Source organism: Bos indicus x Bos taurus, chromosome 27 (assembly GCF_003369695.1).
Source record: "Bos indicus x Bos taurus breed Angus x Brahman F1 hybrid chromosome 27, Bos_hybrid_MaternalHap_v2.0, whole genome shotgun sequence".
Classification (NCBI taxonomy): domain Eukaryota; kingdom Metazoa; phylum Chordata; class Mammalia; order Artiodactyla; family Bovidae; genus Bos; species Bos indicus x Bos taurus.
In genome coordinates, this window is record NC_040102.1 from 6,781,628 (window position 1) to 6,805,401 (window position 23,774).

A 23,774-nucleotide genomic window follows, 5' to 3' on the forward strand; every position below is an offset into this window, starting at 1 on the left:
TCAGATGAGCCTAACCCAGGTCATTTCTTTTTCTCACCTCTGGAACCGTAAGCAAACCTTCCAAGGCTGATATGAGGCAACCTATGACCAAGGCCCTCTCATTTAAGAAAACTGTAATATTATCACTTTTCTGTGAACCAAGCATTTACAGAAATTATGTTTCTAGTCCTGAAGTTTTACTTTTCTGAGGGCACGTGCATAAGATTTTCCATTTTATATCTTCTGGTTCCATTTCAGATTGAAATCCTTTCACAAACGTGGGCTGTGGCATTTAGAGAAGGGCCATCGCTGGGGTGTCAAGAGTTTGGGGAGCTCTCAGGAGTGGAGTCCCAGGAGTTCTGGGGTCCTAGGAGACGGAGTGTTAACCGAGGTGCAGACACGTGTATTAGTCGGGATGGCTGCTGTAACGAAACACACAGGCTGGGAGCCTGAAGGGCAGAAGCTCCTGTCTCGTGGTTCTGGAAGCGGCCTTCTCATCGTGTGCTCATATGGCAAAGAGAGCAATGAATCTCTTCCTCTGCTTATAAGACTACCCGTCCTACAGGGATGGGGCCTTGTGACTTCTTTCAGCCTTAACTACCTCCTTAAAGGCCCCACCTCCAAACACCGGGCTTCAACATGGGCAACTGGGGGACACCATTCAGTCCATGGCAGCACTCATTTCATTCATTTCCTCCAGCGACTGGTCATCTATACCGACACCAGACTCTCCTGGGAGGGGAGATGATGGGGGTCTCCATGCGGCCCCTCCCTCAGACCCCACTGATGTCGGGGGAAGCAGCCAGCATGCCAAGAACACGACAGGAAGGAGGCTGTAAAAGGGGCAGCCCAGAAGTACCAGCCACTTTTGGACAAGGGAAGGTCAGGGAGGACTTCTCAGAGGAGGTGGCTGGGAAACAAGAGAGAGGCTCACCCACAGGAGCCGCCAGCCCCCAGGAGCAGGGCGCCTTCTTCCCTCCTGCGGCGCTCAGCACATGGTGGTTATGTCATAAATATCGTTGAAATGCAGTCGAGTCCATCTCTGCTGCAGAGCGCTCCATGCTCAGTAGTCACGCAGGGCACGTGGGCTGGCCCGGGGCCCGTGAGCTGTCAGTGAAAGTGGCTGTTCTTACTCTCAGGAGCGCCGCACACAGGTGCCCCGCCAGTCCCTCCCCTGACCTGTGTAAACACCACACATTCCAGCTGTGCTGACCTGACGGGCTCTGTCTTGAATCTCCCTGGTTCACAGATGGGGCAAGTCCAGCCAAGAGGTTGTCCCAGCCGTGGTGCCAGGCTCGGCAGCTCCACTGAGAAAGCGGGAGCCTGGAGCCCTGCCACTGACAAGGAAGGGAACCTCAGGCTGGTGGCGCACGTCTCTGTCTGCTTCCTTCTCGTCCAGTCACCTCTCCCCTCTCTTTACTCTCCCAGCTCTCCACCTTCAGTCACGTTCTGGGCTCACATTCTGCATCTCGGGAAACCCAAACCGAGACACTCCTTCTGCAGAAATGTCTATGCAACTCACCACCACTTCCCCGAATCACCTCCTCCTCCGGGTTATGCTACCTTGGTCCGGGGCATCACCTTTTACCTAGACAGAGCCAAGAATCGAGCTCAGTCTGTCTCCAGTGTCTGGGAGACTTTTCTTTCTTAAGATCCCTTGAATCCATGTCTCCTTTCTTCCCCTCTTCATGACCTTAGTTAAGACCCTCATTGCTCCACCAGTTCCTCCCTTGGCCTCCCAAGTCCAGTCTTCTCTTTCTCCACCCACACTTCCCTGAGATGGTTTCTAAAATGGCAACTGGCTTGTGTATTTCTCCTGATTCAAATCTTCCCAGACCTCCCTATTGCCTAAGGAAGAAACCAAAGCCAAACTCACACACACTCCCTCAGATCCCTGCCTTGTTCCGTGGTCTTCACTTGCTGCCAATCTGAGGGCCTATCCAGTGCCATGGCAACGGCCTGTTTGCTCGTCCATCTCCTCAACTAGACTTTTGCAGGAAACCAACATAAATCTTGGTCGTCACTGCACCCCAAGACCCTAAACATCACCCAGCACATAACAGAAACCACATACACACACTTGAGTCAGTGAGTGAAAGGAGAAATGTTTGAATACGACGAACTCTGTCCCTTCCCCTAAATTTTGCTGTGCACTTAAAACTGCTCCAAAAAATCTGTCTTGACAAAAAAAAAAGTTTAAGTGACAGAAGGAGCTCATAGATTATAAAAGATTTGAGAGATATTTTGATTAAAAAAAGCAACACCAGCCAGAAACTAGAAAGACTAGTATTAGTCAACCTTGGGCAGGAAGAAAATTCCATCCCTAAAGGTTGGAGGAAAGGCAACAGCCCGGCTTTTGTGAGGGACGAGGGTGAAGTCCAGGGCACCGCATGGAAAGCACAGCTCAGCTAAAGGCCTGACGCGCGCTGCCAGCCAGGCGGCCGCCTGACTCAGTGCCCCCGGGGCCACCTCTCCAGCTCCCTGAGCCTCTGGCGGGAGGGGTTGCAGCGTGCACTCCCATCCCAGGAACTCCATCTGAGCAGCTCCGCGGGGACCCAAAGCAGAGCAGGCGCCGCCTCCAGGCCTGCAAGCCGAGCGCAGGATTCAGCTGCAACCAAAGGGAAACGCGCATCCACGTGACTCCCCGACGACTCAGGCCTTGACGTGAAGGGTTATTTATTCGAATCTCTCCCTGGCCTTGGACGCCGCCCTTCACGTCTGTGTGTGCGGTTGTACAATCCTCCAGCCCTATAAAGGCGGTGACCTTGCTGCCTCTGGAGCCCGGCCTCCCCTGAGCCTCCCTCCCCGGGCCTCCAGCCGCCGGCTGCCACCATGAGGGTCCTCCACCTGCTGCTGCTGGCCCTCGGCCTGCTTCTCTCCCAGCTGGGCCCAGGTGAGCCGGGACCCTGTAGCGCCCGGGGCTGGAACTCGGGGACGCGTCTGAGGTTGACCTTCTCTGCAACCCAAGCCCAGGGCAGCAGGAAGGCCTCTCCGGGGCTGAGCGGCCTGTCGAGGGCAGATGGCGAGGGGTGGTCCGACCGAGGGGTGGGGCCGTCCTGAGTGCACCTGCCTGCCTAGAGCCTCCCTGGGCTAGTTCTCCCAGGAGCCTGAGGGCAGCTGAGCGGCAGGAGGGCCCTCCTGTCTCTCTCTCATCTTTCCCTCAGGGCTCCCTTCCCTCTGCCCTTGGCGGGGATGTCAGGTGCCAGGCAGCCCCCACACCCCAAGCCCTGTCTCTGTCTTGGGATTCCAGAAAGTATTCTCTGTGAAGGGGACCCCTACTCCATCTGTAATATGCCCCCTTACCCCCGAGAGGTGCAGCGTCCAGCCAGCCCAGAGGTGCACCCCGTCTCTTGCCAGGGCCCGGAGTAGGCCCTCCCAGGTGTTCTCCTGCAAGCAGGTGCCACCTGCCCTGCCCACAAGACCAGTTCCGCCAGAGTCTTTGACTCACCCATGTGCAGACACTCAGGGATCCACCTTCCTTGAGAAATCTGCTCACATCCTCCAGGGTGGCCCAGTCCCCAGTGCACTGCAGGGGAGCTCTGTGTCAGGCCAGGGGATGCCAGTTCCTTGGGGTCAAATCAGCAATGCCCCTGGTGTAAGAGAAGGGGAGCCCCTGCCTGCCAGAACAATCAAGAACACAGTTTATCCCAGCCCCGCCACTCACTCCCAGGTCATCTCCAGCCAGTCACCTCTTCTGGCTTTCAGTTTCCTCATTGGCAGAGTGAGTGGGCTGCGGCAGAGGGCTCTAAGAGCATTAAGCTCTGGAATTCCCTGCAAGCCCTGCTGTGCTTTCCTCCAGGCCAGCACGTCGTTGTGCAGTTAGTTGGGCCTCATTTACTCCAGGGGTTCCTCAGGGCTCCCCTCAGACAGCTGGGTTCCAAAGTATTCCAATACAGAACTTTAATGTTTCCAGTCAGGACCCTTAAGAGACTCAGAGAAATCCATGCAGTGTCCTGCTGTTATCACACTCATCTCACATCACGTGTGTTCATGAGCAGCTGTGTAAAGTCTCTTACTGCAGCTCAGTTCACACTCAAAATGTTTGAAAGCCACGGTATTAACTTGAAGAGTTGTTTCCAGTCTGTGACATTTAAGTAGGATTGCAAGCGTCTCATCCAAAGCCTCGAAAAAGAGTGTTCCCAGGGACTCGCAGGAGGAACTGAACTTACTAATCACTCCTTCCAGAAATGGCAGCTAATATGATGGAGCGCCCAGCATAAACTGGACTGGCTTAGATACTGCCCTTGGACGACAGGCAAGCCCTGTTGCACAGAAGCAGCAGCAAAGAGGGCCTCAGTATGGGGACCCTCAGGACTGCTCACTGAGCCCAACTTCTCTTCTAGAAGGGATGGAGTGAGGTCCTCCCCATCTCTGGGCTGGAGCTGGGGGACCCTGAGCGGTGGGGTCCCTGCAGGTGGAGCACCCGCTCTGAGCCCTGAGATGCTCACACTGGGAAAGGGGCTGCAGGGAAGGGCAAGCTTGACACCACGTTTTCTGGGGGATGTGAAACTTCTGGAGGGGAGGAAGACCCCAGGTGTTTCCTGCATCAGAACACACTGGGGTGCCCAGCCTGTGTCCCAGGGTGGAGGTGCCCCATGCTCAGGCGCCAGCTGGGGTGTTTCCCCTCCTTGTGGTTGCGTGCTCGTTGCTGTGTGCTGGTTGTTGTGGCTGCTGCAGCTGCCCCTGCAATATCCGCCCTGCCAGCAGGCTGCCCCAATGCCAGAGGCCTGGGGCTAGTGCAGGGAGGGAGGCAGCACTACTCAGCCACCCCGAACCCCTACAGGGTCGGTTCACTCCTTTTCTGGAAGAGCCCTCAGACCGGGTCGTTTCACAGGTGGGGAATCGAGGCCCGTGAGGCCCTGAGGAACCAGCGCTTTGTGGTCACTGCAGGAGATCCTAAGACTTGGTGTTCTCTTGAACAGTCTTCCTCCCAGTCAGAGAAAAAGGCCTCTGTCGCCCACTGTTAGCTTACACGGATGGTCTTTGTGTGAACATGGAATAATGCCACAGTGGCAAGACCACCCAGGTTCCTGCAGAAGCTGGACGGGAGCCCAGCAGAGGTGCTGAGAAAGGCTGAGGCTGTGTCCTCGCTGTTCAAGGAGTATTGGGTGAAGAGCTGCTGCAGGCAGGCATTGCCCTGGGATGAGGGGACGTGTCGGGGAACAGCCCCGGAATCCATGGTCGCACATTTGAGAAGCAGAGCACAAGCAAACCGATTACAGAATTCCTTAGCTAGTGACAGTTGTGCTGTGAAATGCTGTTAAGGGCACAATGCTAGGGGAACACGTGACGATGAGAGCTGACAGGGCCTCGAGGAGCCAGGAAGGCTTTGTTGAGGATGCTGAGAAGTGAGGGAATGATGAAAGTCATTTTTGAGTTCATGGAATTTTCAAAATAATATTTCTTTTAACTCTCTCCCACTTAAAAGTCAGGATATGTCACACAAAAAAGTCAGATTTTTATCTTCTTTCCTTAAAAAAGTTTTAAAATTTTATCTAACTTTTAATTTTATATTGGAGTATACTTGATGAAAAATGTGTTATGTTCAAGTGTACAGCAACATAATTCAGTTGTACGTATACATGTATCTACTCTTTTTTCAAAATCTTTTCCAGTTTAGGTTGTTACATAATATTGAGCAGAGTTCCCTGTGCTATTCGGTAGGTCCTTTTGGTTGCGTTCTCCGTGGCTTCAGTCAAAGTCTGTCTCTGTGACTCCATGGAGTGTAGCTTGCCAGGCTCCTCTGTCCATGGTATTGTCCAGGCAAGAATACTAGAGTGGGTTGCCATGCCCTCCTCAGGAGATCTTCTTGACCCAGGGGTTGAACCCAAGTTTCCTGTGTCTCCTGTATTGCAAGCAGATCCTTTACCTGCTGAGCTACCAGGGAAGCCCTTTCAGTTATCCACATCAAATATAGCACTGTGTACATGTTATCTTCTCCTAAAGACACAACAGATGTGGCAGACTCCTGCATGGCAGCAGTGAGCTGCAGCTCAAGAGTGGCTTTGCCTCCACACAGGATGCATTCCTTAGGACACCGCAGACCCCACCAGTCCCTACTGCCTCACCTCAGCCCATTTCACAGAGCTGTGTTATCTGCCTGGCTGAGGTGGGAATCTGGATTTTCAGCCCCAGGTTAACTAAACCAGTGAAAGTGAAACTGGAGTCATTTTTGCCCGGGGGTGTTTTTGAAGAGCTCTGGTACCAAAGTTCTTTATCTCTTAGCCCAGAAAAGAATTCAATGACAGGCAAAGTGATAGAAGTGATTTATTAGAATACAACATTTGTGAGGTTTAAAAGTGGGCAGGCAATGGGGTGCTGCACCCCCAAAAACTTACAGCCTTCTTTTATAAGCAATGGAAAAGTGGGGAGGGGGAGAAGAACTTCTTTGACTTTCTTAAGTGGACATCATGCTTCCAACATTGCTCCTCCTCCAGATCAAGCAGGGGCATTTTCTCGTCTCTTCCTGGTCAAGCTAAGTCCACAAATTAGTTCTACTATGTGTGCAGAGAGCATGTCCTGGGGGTCATTGACTCACTGAGCTCACTGGGCAGATGTGGGTCTCATGCCACCGTTGTTTTACTGTTTTGAGCCATGCCTCATGCCTCTGCTGCACGGTTTGGTTGCTAAGCAATCTGCTTGGTTTTGGGGTTAAGCAAACCTGCTCTCTCGAGTGATCACTAACTTACAGGGGTCTCCCATATTTTTCTGCTTGCAATCCCCTAGTCGGATTAACTATTTAATCACCTATTTTGTCTCTTCACTCTGCCTCTATCAAAATGAGAGAGGGAAAGGACAAACCACATGGGAAGGAGAGCTGGTATGAGAGCCCAGGAGGTAGGCGCAGCCGCTCAGTCGTGTCCGACTCTTTGTGACCCCACGGACTGTAGCCTGCCAGGCTCCTCCATCCATAGGATTTCCCAGGCAAGAATACTGGAGTAGGGTGCCATTTCCTTCTCCAGGGGATCTTCCCCAACCCAGGGATTGGACCCTGGTCTCCTGCATTGCAGGCAGACTCTTTACCACTGAGAAACCAGGGGATCCCCTTGAAAGCCCAGACATCCAGATAAATTAAAAAAAAAAAAAAAAAACAGAGCTCTCACTCTTACTCTAGTCCTCCCAGCTCCGCTATGGGGAGGAAGACTCATTACCCTCATTCTGTGGCTTAATAACTTGGCTAAAGTCACATGATTGGTAACAGACAGAGCAGCGACTCTGTCAAACCCAGGCCATCAGCTCCAACACTGCAGGGCTGTCCAGGCACAAAGCATGCTGGGACCAGGGTGACGGGTCAGGAGAGGAGCCAGGGATGTAGGGAAGCACAGGTCAATCAGGCCTGAGGCAGCAGGAGACCCCATCTATGTTCAGGTGGGCCCCAGAGGCTTTCAAACCAGAGTCACAGAATCAAACATGGCTTCTTCTTCTTTGTAAGGATCTATTTCTTCATTTTGGCTGTGCTGGGTCTTCGCTGATGTGAGGACCTTCTCTAGCTATGCAGCGGGGGCTGCTCTTTGTTGCGTGTACAGGCTTCTTGTTGTAGTGGCTTCTCTTGTTGGGGATGAGCACGGGCTTTCTGGAACGTGGGCTTCGGTAGTTGTGGATCCCATGCTCTAGAGCACAGGCTCAGTAGTGTGGCACCTGGGGCTCAGTTGCTCTGAGGCATGTGGGATCTTCCTGGGCTGGGGATCAAACCCATGTCTCTTGCATTGCAAGGCAGATTCTTAACCACTGGACCGCCAGGGGTGCTCCAGACATAGCTCCTTTAAGTGATTGGTCTCCTGGGTGTGGAGGCTGGTTGGAGGAGAGGCCCTGTAATCCGGACTAATTTTTTATATATTCTACATAGCAGCTGTGTCAGTTGTAAGCATGACAAATATCTTCCCTCACTTTGTGCCTTAGTTTTTCACTCTGAATTTTCCACATTATTTTAAGGTGGTTAAGCATGTCACATTTTTCCTTTAGTGTTAGTACTTTGATGCCTTAAGAAATCTTTTTCTAGCCTAAAGGCATGAAGAGTGTTCAGTGTTGTCTTCTGAGGGCTTATTGATTTTCCTTTTACATCTAGGTTGATAATCATCTGGCAGTGATTTTTAATGTGCACGTATGGTGTGACTAAGGGTAAAGGGTTTATTTTTTCCATTATGAATATTTAATTGTTCCAGAACCAAGCATGGAGGAGACCATTTTCCTCCACTGTTATGCTGAGCCACTGTTGTTCAACTTTCAGTATCTGCATGGATCTCCTTGGGCATCTTCTGCTATTCTGTTTGTATATTCGTCTGCCCTGTTCCATTGGTATGTTTGTATCCTCACCATCTGGTCTAATTACAGTGGCTCTATGCTGCTGCTGCTGCTGCTAAGTCACTTCAGTCGTGTCTGACTCTGTGCAACCCCATAGACGGCAGCCCACTAGGCTCCTCTGTCCCTGGGATTCTCCAGGCAAGAATACTGGAGTGGGTTACCATTTCCTTCTCCAATGCATGAAAGGTAAAAATGAAGTCGTTCAGTCATGCCCAACTCTTAGCTACCCTGTGGACTGCAGCCTAACCAGGCTCTTACATCCATGGGATTTTCCAGGCAAGAGTACTGGAGTAGGTTGCCATTGTGCTCTATAATTAGTCTCAAAACCCAGTAAAGCAAGTTCTCCTGCCTTTTTTGCTAATACTGCCTTAACTATTCTTGATCCTTTGAATTGCCACAAAAATTTTAGAATCAGCTCTTCAAGTTTCACTGCAAGAATATCCTGGGATTTTCATGGTTTTGGGCCAGCACCCCAGCTTGCTGCTGCTGCTGCTAAGTCACTTCAGTCGTGTCCGACTCTGTGCAACCCCATAGACGGCAGCCCACCAGGCTCCCCTGTCCCTGGGATTCTCCAGGCAAGAATACTGGAGTGGGTTGCCATTTCCTTCTCCAATGCATGAAAGTGAAAAGTGAAAGTGAAGTCACTTAATTGGGGGAAAATTAAAAGTTTAAAAATAATTAATCCTCCAATGCTTAAGCCTAGCATTTCTACTTATTTAGGGCCTCTTTAAATTACAAAAAAAAAATACTATATTCTTTATAGATAGAGATATTGCACATTATTTTTTAGATTTGTAACCAGGCATGTTTTATGCTCTTCTATAAGGTGTTTTTCTTTCTTTCTTTTTTTTTTTTTTCCTGTTGATTGCAGAAGTAAAATTCTTTGTTTTCTTTTTGTATATTGATCTCATGGACAGCAAATTTGCTAATCTTTCCTGTTAACTCCTTTTAGACTGCCTACATATAACCATAATATCTGCAAATAGAGACAGTTTTTTTTTCTTCCTTTCCAACGCTTCTACCTTTTGTTTCTTTCTTTCTTATCTTATTCCCGTAGCTAGTGCCTCAAGTACAATGTGGAATGATAATGACTAGCAGTTACGCTCGTCTGATTGCCATCTCATGGAATGTTTCAGTGCTTGACCATTAAGTGTACAGTGTGCTGTAGGCTTCTGTAAATACTCTTTATCAGGTTAAGGTCGTTTCCTCCAGTTCCTTATTTGGTAGGAGTTCTTTCTTTCTTTTTTTCAATCATGAATCAATGTTGAATTTTTTCCAATATTTTCCTGCATCTTTTAACATAATATAACCATTGACTGATCAGATAATGAGAACATTTAATCTCTATTCCTCTGTCAGTTAGTTAGGAAAAAGTGATACATTTCTTGGAGAATTAAATGCGGCCATAATGGGATGGACATGTACACACTGCTATATATAAAATGGTTTATGTAAAATGGTATATATAAGTACTATATGTCCAACAAGGACGTATTGTATAGCACATGGAACTCTGCCCAATGTTACACGCCAGCCTGGATGGGAGGAGCATTTGGGGGATAATGGATACATGTATATGCATCAATGTGTCCCTTTGCTGTCTGCCTGAAATTATCACAACATTGTTAATCAGCTATACTCCAATATAAAAGAAAAAGTTTAAATTAAAAAAAAAAAAAGTAACCATAAAAGTCCTATTTCCCCACCAAAAGAAAGATGACCAGCCTCAGAATCTTGAAAATGATTGAGATCACATAATCTAGTCTCCTTAATTTTAAATTTGAGAACTGGGGTTCAGAATGTTTGAGTGCTTTGCTAAAAATCACACAGACTCATTCTAGAATAAGGAATGTAATCAAAGCACTCTGATGAGATACGTTGCTATTCCTTTTTGGCCCTACAATGTACTGAATCTTCAAAGATAATGCCAAAAAATGAGGGCTCGCTAAGGGTAGAGACACCATAACCCACCAGCATTGAGGGGGTTCTTCAGATGCCATGTTTCATGAGCAGCTCCACAGGTCATCTTAGTGTGAGGCTCTTGTAAGGGAAACCCCTGTGACATGCTTTGCAAAGGGCTGTCTGTCCTGCTTTATCCTGAAATCCCTGTGGCTGCAAGCCAGGAGTCTGACATGGTTGCTTTTCCCTCCTCTCAGGTGCTGGCGAGCTTACGGCTCTCGGCCAGTGGTCTGACAGCTACATATGTGCCAGGAAAGGGGGGACCTGCAACCTATCGCCCTGCCCCCTCTACAACAGGATCGAAGGCACCTGCTACAGGGGCAAAGCCAAGTGCTGCATCCGTTGACTCTGAGCTGGGAGCGATGGCAGAGGGCACTCAGGAGCCACGTGGAATATTTGTAACCATTGTTTTAATAAAAGGATTTTGTGAGGCGGACGTCCTTGAGACTAGAATGAGTCTTGTGTCTCCTTTTGGAAGAGATTAAGAAAGTTTGAAGTTTGAAAGGACAGAAAGGCCAGGCACAAAGCCCACCGAGTATGGGACTGGGGGATGCTGACGAGGCCATGAGCCTTGCCACCTCCACTCTGATTCATCACCAGATCTACAGGTGAGCAATGCAGGGGGTCCAGGTGAGACTGAGAGCACGTGATAAATGACACAGCCTCAGGCTCCCCTCATTCGTAGCAGAAGCTCATCCCAGACCCAGCGATCTCAGCAGCCTGTCCATCTGCTGAGCCCAGAACTGCTGCCCCTGCTCCTCCCTGGGCCTTGACAGTGGGCTGTGGGTTGGTTAACCTTAGCATTTGAGAACTTTCATTAGGACCATAAAATTATCTCGAGTAAGGAGGCCTAATAGCTGGTTCCTGGAGGACCATTTCTAACTCCGGCACAGTCACATGATCTACTTACACATCACTCACAGAAGCATCTCCAGGACCACTGCCCCTGCCTTTTGTCATCTCTGCACCACGAGGCCTGTAGACACCCACTGCTGGGAGAGAGAGTGTTGCCTTCCCTTTTCTCCAATAAATTTCTTACAACTCCTGATGATACACATGCTGTCCTCTCCTTCATTTGGCAAGAACAAGTCCACATTCCACTTCGATCAATCATAAGCACACATAAAAATCAAGCAGTATAAAAACGTGGGGGAATTCCCTGGTGGTGCAGTGGAAGGCAATGGCTTCCTGTTAAGTACTTTTGAAGAATTTTGTTTTCACAAAATACATGTATATTTGTGTAAAATGTATGCAGAGTTTGCATGCAGAACATATATTTTGAAGATGCAAAACATGACTGTTGTCCAGTGGAAAAGCCAAAGTCATCTGAACACACCATGACCAGTGCCCCTCCTCAGAGCAGTATCTATGAGATTTGCATCTGAGTTGTTTCCTGCACTGACATTTTGCCGAAGAATGGCCTATTCCTAGGAGGTACGAGCTGAAGCATTTAGGGCTGGCTGAAATGTCACAAAGCTGGCAACTTCCTCTATAATCGCTCAAAGCAAATTAAATTTGCAAAGCGATTACAACTGGTGGATCCGGAGGGAGGGTGTACGGGTACGCACTGTACTAATCTTGCCTGTGTGTCCATCTGAAGCTTCTCAAGATGAAAGTCAGGTTGGGGGGGAGGATGAAAAACATCATCAGAACCAAGAGCTTTGACATAAGAAAAGATTCATATAAAATTAAAAGGTTATATTAAAATCCTATAGCCTTAAATTTGAATTGGATGTATTAGTATAAAATCCGGACTTTTCCCCTCTTAACAAGTGTATATTTCTCAGCCCCACTCCTACAAATACAGAGACAGTGAAGTAGCAATGAGCACCCCTAGCACACAGGCCATGGGTCGTTACCTTTGCCACTAGAAAGAACCACGATGTCTTATAGAAGTGGCAGGTTCCAAGTACGGAGCATGAGATGGACAAGATGAGTCTGGAGTCTCATTGTGCTAGATAGTAGAGAAGCTACCAAAGGCTGGTGAATGTCCAGAGAACACTGGCTCCAATCTGAGAGAGACTCCCTAGGCTAGGATGGAGCATTTTCCATCCTGGCAGAGAATTATGACTATAACTGATTAAATATATAATATAGAAACGCATTAAATACACAAAAATATAACAGTAAATTATATTTTAAACACCAAATATAGAAAAATCCACGAGGTCGTACTGATACTTAAAAAACAATATTATTTACACTTGGAGTTTGTTAAGGTGCCAACTTATCACTCTGGAAACTGGTATATAAGAGAAAAGATTAAGCATTTATTCTGCCCTTCTTGTAGAAACTGTATTTTAGGGTAAACAACCATTCAGTTCAGTTCAGTCGCTCAGTCGTGTCCGACTCTTTGTGACTCCATGAACCGCAGCATGCCAGACCTCCCTGTCCATCACCAACTCCCAGAGTTTACCCAAACTCATGTCCATTGACTCGGTGATGCCATCCAACCACCTCATCCTCTGTCGTCCCCTTCTCCTCCTGCCTGCAATCTTTCCCAACATCAGGGTCTTTTCAAATGAGTCAGCTCTTTGCATCAGGTCCTTCCAATGAACACCCAGGACCGATTTCCCTTAGGATGGCCTGGTTGGATCTCTTTGCAATCCAAGTGACTCTCAAGAGTCTTCTCCAACACCACAGTTCAAAAGCATCAATTCTTCAGTGCTCAGCTTTCTTTATAGTTCAACTCTCACATATATACATGACCACTGGAAAAACCATGGCCTTGACTAGACGGACCTTTGTTGGCAAAGTAATGCCTCTGCTTTTTAATATGCTGTCTAGGTTGGTCATAACTTCCCTTACAAGGAGTAAACGTCTTTTAATTTCATGGCTGCAGTCAAAAAACCACCATTATATAAGTGAAATATTTATAGAAAATTCCAGCTAATAAATGAAGAGTGGATAATAGAATTGGAAAATCACCACTTTGCACCCCTGAATGAAATCATAGAACTAAAACAATGTCATTGGATGGCTTTAAAACATGCACTGGAAAGCCTGGCAGGGAATCTGATGATAGAAAATTAAGGCTGAGACCAACTAAACTCAATGATCAACCTTGTCCTCACTGTAAGCTTACAAGACTCTAAGTTCATGGACCTCCTACTGTGATTCAAAGAAGCACACACCATCACCCAAGAAATATTCTGGCCAAAAGCATGTCCACTGAAAAAAAATGCACAACCTAAAAGTTGAGAGTTACGTTTATTCAGCTGGCAGTTTTAGGGAGAGAGCCTCTCAGATAAAAGTGTTTGGAAAAAGAAATGGTGAACCCAGTATATATGCCAGGATATACAGGAATTTTTGCGATAACAACACATAGTGAGAACAAAAGGTTACTGGTAATAAAAGAAAAACCGATATCCCCAGTTAAGGAATTTAGCACTTTTCTAGGTATGGGAAGATGCAAGAGTTTGGGCTCACTGAAATCATTCCTCGGCTCTCTGGGGCCAGGATCCTGTGTTTTCTCATCCTGAGTTTCCTCAAGCTGCACCATCAGGGGTGGCTGCAGTCTGATGGCTACTAGATAGTGGGTATTTCTTGTTTCCTTCCTGAATTCCCTCAGGGTTCACCAGCAGTTGAACCTGAAACTAATCAAGTTTCTACATCTAACAATTTACAGGAAATGCAAAAGTTAGAGAAACAAGTAAAACAAGTGCTCAAGGAAGCAATAAGTCAAAGTCAGAACATGAGATGCTGCACAGGAAAAACAAACTATTTTTTGTTTACAAAAACAATGGCCTGAGGAGAAAGGATTAGAGAGAAAAGAGGCAAAACAACCAATGGGTGGGCCTTGTTTGGATTCTGTATCAAACAGACCAGTTACAAGAAAACATTTTTGAGAGGGCCAGATAAGCTTGAATATGGACTGGGTAATGTCAGAGGCTTCTTGTTGACTTGATTAGGGTACCAGCAATGTGGCAGTTATGCTGGAAGAGAAAGGGCCTCATCAGCTAAAGAAGCTCACTGAAGGGCTGAGCAGGGAAATGACAGGGTACCCCGGATTTGCTTCAAAACAGTCTAGCAAAAAGAAAAAGAAAGGGAAAATGCTCTGTGGTGACCTCAGTAGGAAGGAAATCCAGGAAAGAAGGGATACATGCATTCATGCAGCTGATTCACTTTGCTGTACAGTAGAGACTAACACCTGGAAAATCCCATGGACGGAAGAGCCTGGTAGGCTGCAATCTATGGGGTCGCTCAGAGTCAGACACGACTGAGTGACTTCACTTTCACTTTTCACTTTCATGCATTGGAGAAGGAAATCGCAACCCACTCCAGTGTTCTTGCCTGGAGAATCCCAGGGACGGGGGAGCCTGGTGGGCTGCCATCTCAGGGGTCGCACAGTCGGACACGACTGAAGCGACTTAGCAGCAGCAGCAGAGACTAACACAACGTTTTAAAGCCACTACAGTCCAATTAAAAAATAAATGAATACATAAATGAAAGTTAAAGAGTAAACACTTCCCATTTCAGTCAAAAAAAGAAAGAAAAGGAAGAGAGAGAGAAAGACATGAAACGTACAGAAGTGAAAAATTTGTAAAATGTTGAGAAATACCAAAGCTAGGAAATAGGAATATTGGGATTCCGTATGTTTGTGTGTATTTGAAGCCTCTTCAGCCGCAGGGTCACCTCCGCCCCCCAGCCCTGTCCCTCAGGTGCCATCGTGTGAGGAGGACGCCCCAAGCCCCAGGGCCGCCCAGGTCCGTCTGGGAGCAGGTCCGGGCGCGCCCATCTCACAGGAGCGGAGCGCAGGTCTGCTCGCGGAGCCTGCTCCCTGGAGCCAAGTCGTCCCTGTGGGTTTGGATGTGAGTCTCCGAGTCCTCTCCTGCTCTCTGCTCTTCCCAGTGAACAGCCAGGCTCCACTGCACCAAGAAAAGGACAAGGGGAGCTGAGGGCTGCCGGGAAGCCCGCAGTGTGTGGGCCCCGCGTCCGGGGCGTCTGGCCGACCCCGCGGCTCTGCGCGCACCCCGTCCGGTCCGCCCGTGTACAGCGCCCGCCTCTCGCACTTTTCAAAAGAGGAATGTAGATCTCAAGTTCCGCCTGGCGCTCACTCCGCCGTGTCAGTGAGCACCTGCGTCTCTCCGTTAACAGTCCGTTTGTCTAGGCTCTTTGCAGACTCGCGTTCAAGAAGAATCCGGTCCCGCCTGACGCCCGGAACGTGGACCGCCGGGTCCCTTCTCCGGCGCCGCCTCGTGGCGCGCACGGCAGGGCGGGCTCCAGGGCCGCTGGCACCTTCTGGCGCAGGACCTTCTCAGTAGCTCAAAGCCAGGGCTCTGACTGTTCCAGTCTCCGTTTTCCAACTTGCCAAAACCTCTTGTAGTTCAGGATCTCGAGGAAACGTATTTCAGACGACTGAGGGACTTGGATTCCCAGTTGTCAGGTCTGAAGGCCACAGACTTGTCTGGACCGCGGTTCTGCCGTCAGGGTGGTCTCGCCGGGTCTGTTCTGCTCCAGCCTCCGTGGGTGTGGTCGTGGGCCGCGTTTTTGTTGAACAAGAGGAGATCCGAGCCTCCCTTCATGGTGGCCCCGCAGGACAGGGGCTGAGTCCCCTGGAACAAGGGCTGAGGGCTGGGGCTGCTCCGGGCGGGACCGTCTGCCTCTCTGGACAGAGCTCCGTGCGTTCAGAGATTAGACAGACCAGCAGAAATGCGGTATCCTGGGTCGGGGTGTGGGAAGCCGCTCTCCCACTGGCCCTTGGCAGCCGGTCACAGGGAGGAGTGAGATGCTGTAGGAGAAGCAACAGGGCCTGAGGTTCACAGCCTTAGGCAATTGGAGCCCACGATTTTCTTAGAGCTGTGTCCCAGCATTGATGTTGGCAGGAAGCTGAGTCCTGCCCCAGCTGGAGGTGAGTCACTTTCCCTGGAGGAAACCTAGTGCCCCAAATATTCCTGCGCTCTGGGAAGAGCACAGACAGAGGCTCCTGTGACAGGTGACTAATACTTTTATAAATTAAACTGTCAAATAAACTAGCTGAATAAACTATGTCCTGTCCTTTCTCCCTACCGGAACAAAGACACATCCACAGCAACCAAGAGAGCCAGGTGGGACAGAGTCCTAGGACTCCTGAAAGTGCCTCTGGATGGGCCAGGACAGGAGTGTGGATGTCTTGGCTGGCACCCCCTCCCTTTTGTCATACCCTCCAGACCACGCATCACCCCAAGGGTCTCCTGCGCTCCTTCATGGAGACAGTGCGCTTTCTTCTTGGTGATCAGTAACTCTGGGGTCACCAGGACCCAGAGAATGATCGACAGGGAAGAAGGGACATGGGTCTGGCCAAAGAGGAGACCCCCTTCCCCCACCACCGCAAACACAGGCCCTGGGAAGGACCCCCCTTGCCTGCACAACTGAGACAGGCAAACTCAACTGAATCTAAAGGTTGAGTCCTGAAAGCTCCCTGGGTTGAGTGGTGGCCCAGAAAGTAGACTGCTGCTGCTGCTGCTGCTAAGTCGCTTCAGTCGTGTCCGACTCTGTGCGACCCCATAGACTGCAGCCTACCAGGCTCCCCCATCCCTGGGATTCTCCAGGCAAGAATACTGGAGTGGGTTGCCATTTCCTTCTCCAATGTATGAAAGTGGAAAGTGAAAGTGAAGTTGCTCAGTCGTGTCTGACTCTTAGCGACCCTATGGACTGCAGCCCACCAGGCTCCTCTGTCCATGGGATTTTCCAGGCAAGAGTACTGGAGTGGGGTGCCATTGCCTTCTCTGGAAAGTAGAGTAACTAACCCTAATCCAGCTGGGTGGAAACAGATTCCCATGAGAGATGTCTCAGCCCTGCTACTATTCAACAGAAAAATGTAAGTTCAGGGTGTGTGCACACACGTGTGTGTGTGTGCATGTGGGTATACAGGCACGGATATCTGTGTGCTCCAGGTGTGTGTGTGTGCATGTGTTTGTGTGTGCGCATGTGTGTGTGTGTGTGTATGTACAGGCACGGGTATCTGTGTGCTCCAGGTGTGTGTGTGTGTGCGTGCACATGCACACATGTGTGCACAGGTATGTGTGTGAGTGTGGGTATACATGCACAGATGTCTCTGTGTGCAGGGCTGTGTGTGTATAAATACGTGTGTGTGTGTTCATGTGGGTATACACGCATGGATATCTGTGTGTTCCAGGTGTGTGTGTGTGCCCACGTGCGCACGCATGTGTGCACAGGTATGTGTGTGAGTGTGGGTATACACGCACAGATGTCTCTGTGTGCAGGGCTGTGTGTATGTGAATATGTGCGTGTGTGTGTTTGTGATTTCCCCTCCCAATCTCAGGCTTCTTTCCCCATGCTGAGTGTGTGTCACTGGCTGTCTACACTGGCCCAGGGGACACTAGGCACTGACCTCTTCAGTTGGCCTATGGGCTGGTTCTGTGTGAGGTCTCGATCAAGGCCACCTGCACTCTTAAAACAAGAGGTTGACAGACATTTCTGTTCATTTTCTGGACCCTGCTGTCTGCAGTCTTTAGAGCGAGTTGAAAAACCTGTTAAACTGGATCTAGGGGCCTGCAGCAGCCCAGGTCTGTTATTTGAGTCTTTTTTTTTTTAATCCTATAGAAGGACTTTACAAAGGATTTTCACCCCTCACTTTTTCTGGTTTAATTTCCAAACCACACTGTGATATGAACCTAGTGTCCAGATTCTTTCACCCGACGTGGGAGGGGAGGCCTCGGAGTGCAGAGATCCAGGGCAGGCCCGGGGCCCAACCTAGCCCATCCTCAGACATACCCTGCTGTGGTCCACGCATCAGTTGACCAGAAACATGCTTTGCTGCTTAGAGGAAACTTATCTACAAATCTACATGCTCACTAAGAGTCTTTCTAGCAGATTCCAGAAAGCCAGAGGCATGAACGCAGACATACCCAGACCTCTCCCTCCTGCACTGACCCTTCACCCTCACAGAGGTGAGCCACTTTTCTCTGGACCCTGGGCCACCTGCTTCCTCCCACGTGGAGACACCTGACCCGAGCCGGGTGAGGCCCCACAGACCTGCCCAAAGGAAGTGTCTTGGGCTCTTTGCCTGATGCAGCAGTTTTGAGCTGCTCCTCTTAGTGGGGAAAAGTGACCCCATTCTTGCTGGGGTGGAGACTTCAGGGCAGAAACCCCAGGTGTGAGGATGACTGTCATTCCATACAGCAAGCCTGAGACCTTACTATATGAAACGCGAAGTTGCAAAGAATGTAAAAATCGTGCCCTTGCCTTCGGTGACCTTCCTCTGCCCTTGACAGGATTATACAGAGCCTGGACTGAGATCACTTTTCCCTTCACTTTAAAACTTGTGCTACCATAATTACCCACCCAAGAAACACACCTTTCATTTACACATGGTCAAAGGGGAAAAAAACAGTTGCTGGTATTCCTGGAGGCTGTTTAACAATGAATGTAATAGAGAGCTCACCTTCCTCCCAGCTCTTTGGAGCTAATAGGTCTGTTTGGCTACTTGACTGTGGGAAAACCCGACTGTCAGCTCGAAGACCATGACAAACATGGGGCAGTCTCCTCTGTCACTGTACCTGTGCGTCCTGGGACACGAGTTCTGGGAAGGAGAGGCCAGTGAGAACCAGATCGTTCTGGGTCAGAGAAATGGAAAATATATCCTGAGGGGTTTGATGTGAAACTGCACCTTCCCCCAGGCTGAATTTACAGGTGCACGCTCTAGTTTCCATCTAAATAAAGTGGATCTCCCAGGAGGCACTAGTGGTAAAGAACACACCTGCCAGTGCAGGTGACATAGGACACCGGGGTTTGATCCTTGGGTTCGGACGATCCCCTGGAGGAGGGCACGGCAGCCCACTCCAGTGTTCTTGCCTGGAGAATCCCCATGGACAGAGGAGCCTGGCAGGCTACAGTCCATGGGGTCCAAAAGAGTCGGACGTGACTGAAGCGACTTAGCAGGTAGCATGAAAAAGTTTCCAACTGCTGCCAGAGGCTCGGTCCTGGAGGCAGGAAGTTTCCAAATGAAGGTGTAGGTGGGTTTGTTTTCTCCTGAGGCCGCCATCCTTAAAGTGTGGACAACACTCACCTGCTGCGTCCTTCTCGGCCTGCCCCTCCTCAGACTCTGGGGTCTCCTGCTTTTCTTCTAAGGGCACCAGTCTGCTGGGATCAGGGACCCACCCTCTGGGGATGACTTTAACCTAATCAGTGTTTTATCTGCCCCTTCCCCATAGACAGCCCCATTCTGGTCTCTTCAATCTTTATTTATTTATTTTTAATTTTTGGCCACACCCTGCAGCATGTGAGATCTTAGTTCCCTGACCAAGGATCAAACCTGCTGTCTCCGCATGGGAAAGTGAAGTCTTAACCACTAGATCCCCCATAAGGGATGTCACATTCTGGTCTCTTCAACGTGAGGGATTCAACATATGAATTTGGGGGAAGGGACACAATCCAGTTTATAAAGTTCGTTCATTTTTTGGGTTTTGTTTTTTTCTTTTTGGTTTGTTTTTAAACCTCTTATTTTTTATTGATTTTTTAAAAAGTAGAAGTACAATTGACCTACAGGATATTACTTTCAGGTGTGCAATTTAGTACTTTGATATTTGGATGATGATAATGGGTCATGTTGTTGTTCAGTTACCCAATCATGTCCAACACTTTGTGACCCCATAGACTGCAGCACACCAGGCCTCTCTGTCCCTCACCATCTCCCCAAGTTGCTCAAGTTCAGGTCCGTTGCATTGGTGATGCCATCCAGCCATTCCATCCTCTGACACCCTCTTTTCCTTCTGTCTTCAATCTTTGCCAGCATCAGGGACTTTTCCAATGAGTCAGCTGTTCGAATCCTGAGAAGGCAATGGCAACCCACTCCAGTACTCTTGCTTGAAAAATCCCATGGATGGAGGGGCCCTGGTGGGCTGCAGTCCATGGGGTCGCCAGGAGTCAGACACGACTGAGCAGCTTCACTTTATTTTTTCACTTTCATGCACTGGAGAAGGAAATGACAACCCACTCCAGTGTTCTTGCCTGGAGGATCCCAGGGACAGGGGAGCCTGGTGGGCTGCCGTCTATGGGGTCGCATAGAGTCGGACTCGACTGAAGCGACTTAGCAGCAGCAGCTGTTAGAATCAGATGACCAGAATATTGGAGTTGCAACTTCAGCATCAGTCCTTCCAACGAGTATTCAGGGTGATTTCCCTTGAATTTGACTGGTTTAATTTCCTTGCTGTTCAAGGGACTCTGAGAAGTCCATAATGGATCATACTCCATATAAAAGAATTATAAAATATTGGCTATATTCCCCATGCTGTGCATTGCATCCCTGTTTCATACCTTGATTATCTGTTAGTAGAATCGAGTGTTGATTCTGCTCCTGGAGGCCAGTTTGGAGTATTTCAGGAAGCTCCTGGAAACACTTCCCCAAAGAGCATGTCCCCTCAGTGTTGTATATTAACAGCCACAATGGACTATAATAGACAGTAATGGGAATAATGGGAATAATGCAGATTAACAAAATAACAGTGAGGATGATGATGAATATGTGGAGGGAGATGTGCTTATTATATTAATGATGGTGATAAACCTGTAGCAAAGGGGATGAAGGGACAGGCTTCCCCGAGTCCATGACAAGGTCGTGATATCAGTCCTTGAGGCAGCAGAGGTCTAGATTTAACAGGGAACTATGTTCTGGGGCAAAGGAGGAAGGGAAAGGAGTCCATGTCCACAGGAGGGCATGGGGGCGCTAACCCTATTGCCAGCCATGGAAGGAGAGGCTTCTGGGCACAGAGAGACCTGGTCCGGGAACCCCACAGGACACCACCAGCTCTCAGGAGTGAGGACAGCTGGCTGGCAGGGCGGCTGCCTCCTGGGATGTGCAGTTCCCAGTTTTGTTTCCCCCTGTCCCGCTAATTGTGGCTGAATTCCGGCCATCTGCCCTGACTGGGCCTGCAAGGGTCTGACTTCGAGACTGCCCACTCTGGCCACAGAGAATGGAGGGTGTTGTCCTCACAGCTCTCTGAGCTGCAGGGTGATGGGGCCCACACTCCCCAGGGGACTTTACCAGTCAGCACGCGCAGCAGAGGACGCATCAGCAAAGAGGTGCCTGTCTCAAGGTGACACCCTCCCTCGTGGGGCTGACCACAGGGATGGAGGTCAGCTCTGGACATTGTGGTCCGACTAAGGACACACATGCAGGGCAGTGTAGGCGCAGTGGTCACTGTGTGCTTGGCCAGCACTTGCTGTCAGGCTGAGATGAAGCCGGGCTTCCTGACTGCATGGATTTCCTCCTCCTCATCCTTTCCCAACATGGTTATCTTGAGATCACTCCCGAATAAATACTCAGCACAGGAAACTTCATCTCCTCTGCCCTCTGGTATCCAAAACTGTGATGAAAGTGATAAGATTCCAGGGAAAATGAGGCTCACAACAGAAGGAATCAACTTCTGCTCAGGATGGAAATAACATGAAGACTGATGGCATCTCATGAGACTTGAATTTTGATCGGACATGAGCTTTGCTGGCAAGAATCATGTCTATGAATTAATGAGGAAAAACACAAGATTGTTTGAGGTGGGGAGAAATGCTAATAAGCTCTACCCTCAACCTGGATTAAAGAGCGTATGAGAGGGAAACCATTAGAAATAAAAGGAATCCAAATTGTGTGCTTATACTTTTTTTTTGTTTGTTTCATTTAAAATTTCAGGTTGGGTGATGCCATAACATATTTAAATGCAAAGAGGAGGGTTCAGAGAGAAGGAGTGGTTTACAGTGTATATGGTTGGTTTGCAACTCATACATCTCATATCAAAAAAAACAAACAAGCCAAATAACAATTGAGCAGAAGTCTGAACAGACATTTTTATAAATAAGAAATACACTTGGCCTCAGGCACATGAAAAGATGCTCAACAATGTTAATCAAAGAAATGGAAGTCCAATCCACAATGAGATTTCACCTCACACCTGTCCTGGTTATCATCAGAATTCTACGGCTAGTAGGTGTCGGCTAGAATATGGAGAGAAGGGAACCCTCCTACACAGTTGGTGGGAATGCAAATTGGTGTAGCCACTGTGGAGAGCAGTATGGAGGTTCTTCAGACTACTAAGCAGAACTACTGTATCATCCAAAATTCCTCTCCTGGGTAAAATCTGAGAAAAGGAAAACATGAATTCTAATAGATACATGCACCTCTCATGTTCACATTAGTATTGTTCACAAGAGCCCAGATATGGAAGCACCTAAGTGTCCATCCACAGATGAACCGATAATACCCTCCAATCCACACTTGTTGCTGCAAACGACAAACTGCTTTCATTTTTATGGCTGAGTAGCATTGCACTGTATATTATGCCAAGTGAAATAACTCAGAGAAAGACAAACACTTGTTTTATCATTTATGTGTGTAATCTGAAATAAAATAAAGCAAACACACAGATATAGACTACAAAGCAGTGGTTACCACTGGGGAAGGGGAGCTGGGAGGCACAAGTTAGGGGTTGGAAATTAAGAGGAACAAGCTGCCTTGTATAAAATAAATGAGCTGCCAGTATATATTACAAAACACAGGGAATACAGATGATATTTTATAGTAAGTTTAGTGGGGCATAATCTATAAGATACTGCATCACCATGCTACATCTGAAACGAATATCATACTTTACATCAACTATCTTTAAAAACTAGATGAAAATAAAATACAGTGCATGCATTTTAAATCATAGCATACATTCTGATGTGGCAGGAGAGAATAGGGAAAAACACAGGTAGAGAAATAAATTCTGGAGTGAGATGAAAGGCAACTCCTTTCCTTTTATGTGGGAGATGGCATTAATAATGAATAATCCTTCAAGAGTTCTTTAAATCTTGTGGTGGAAAGTGTCCACTCCCAAAATGATCTATTTAATTTAGGAAATGGTCTACACAAAATCTGATGAACCATAGAGGAAAGGATGAGCCCTTGAAGATTGAAGTGGTAATGGGGAAAGTTTAAAATATTCTTTTTTAAAAAAAATTAAATATAGTGGATTTACCTTAATATACTAGCTTCAGATGAAATTTCTTTAATGAACATGGGAGATGGAATTGAAATGCATGAAATAATAGGATTCCCAGGCATTATATGGGGTATAAGCAAAATGTCCTCAGATACAATGAAATACTATGTCCTCTGTTTTAATTTTTTCCATTTGGGAACCTGGAACTTTTAGCTTAAAGAACCATTGCCACACCAGTAATATTTCTACTCCAATATAGAAATCAACTGTGCATGGCATGGGAGTAAAATAAATTACAATAGTTTACTCTGTAGGAAATTTTTTTGTTGATTGCCCCACTAAACAACAAATAGAGTATAAAATTGTCTTCCCATTTTCTGTGCACAGTTAATAAATTTTTAACATGTTCTTGAAGGCCCTGTGTGGCCAGTGCTTTAATGAGTCATGCTCTGCAGTCCAGTAGTAGGTCCTATACGGTCACCTCAGTATTTATCTTTCAAGTGTTCGTAGTGCTTCATCTTGCATTTTATTTTTAATTTCTCCCAGAGAATCCCAGCTTCATTTCCCCAGAATCCCAGTGTATCCTGCTTGTTCTGAAGACATAGTATGGTTCATGGT

At 48.1% G+C, this 23,774-nt stretch overlaps 1 long non-coding RNA gene across 1 annotated transcript; it reads left to right on the forward strand.

Annotated features, from left to right (window-relative positions):
* The first annotated feature begins 2,525 nt into the window (after positions 1–2,525).
* On the forward strand, positions 2,526–10,692 carry LOC113884926. Its single transcript, XR_003509060.1, has 2 exons — positions 2,526–2,872; positions 10,437–10,692. It is a non-coding gene; the product is annotated as an uncharacterized LOC113884926 (long non-coding RNA).
* The last annotated feature ends 13,082 nt before the right edge of the window (positions 10,693–23,774 follow it).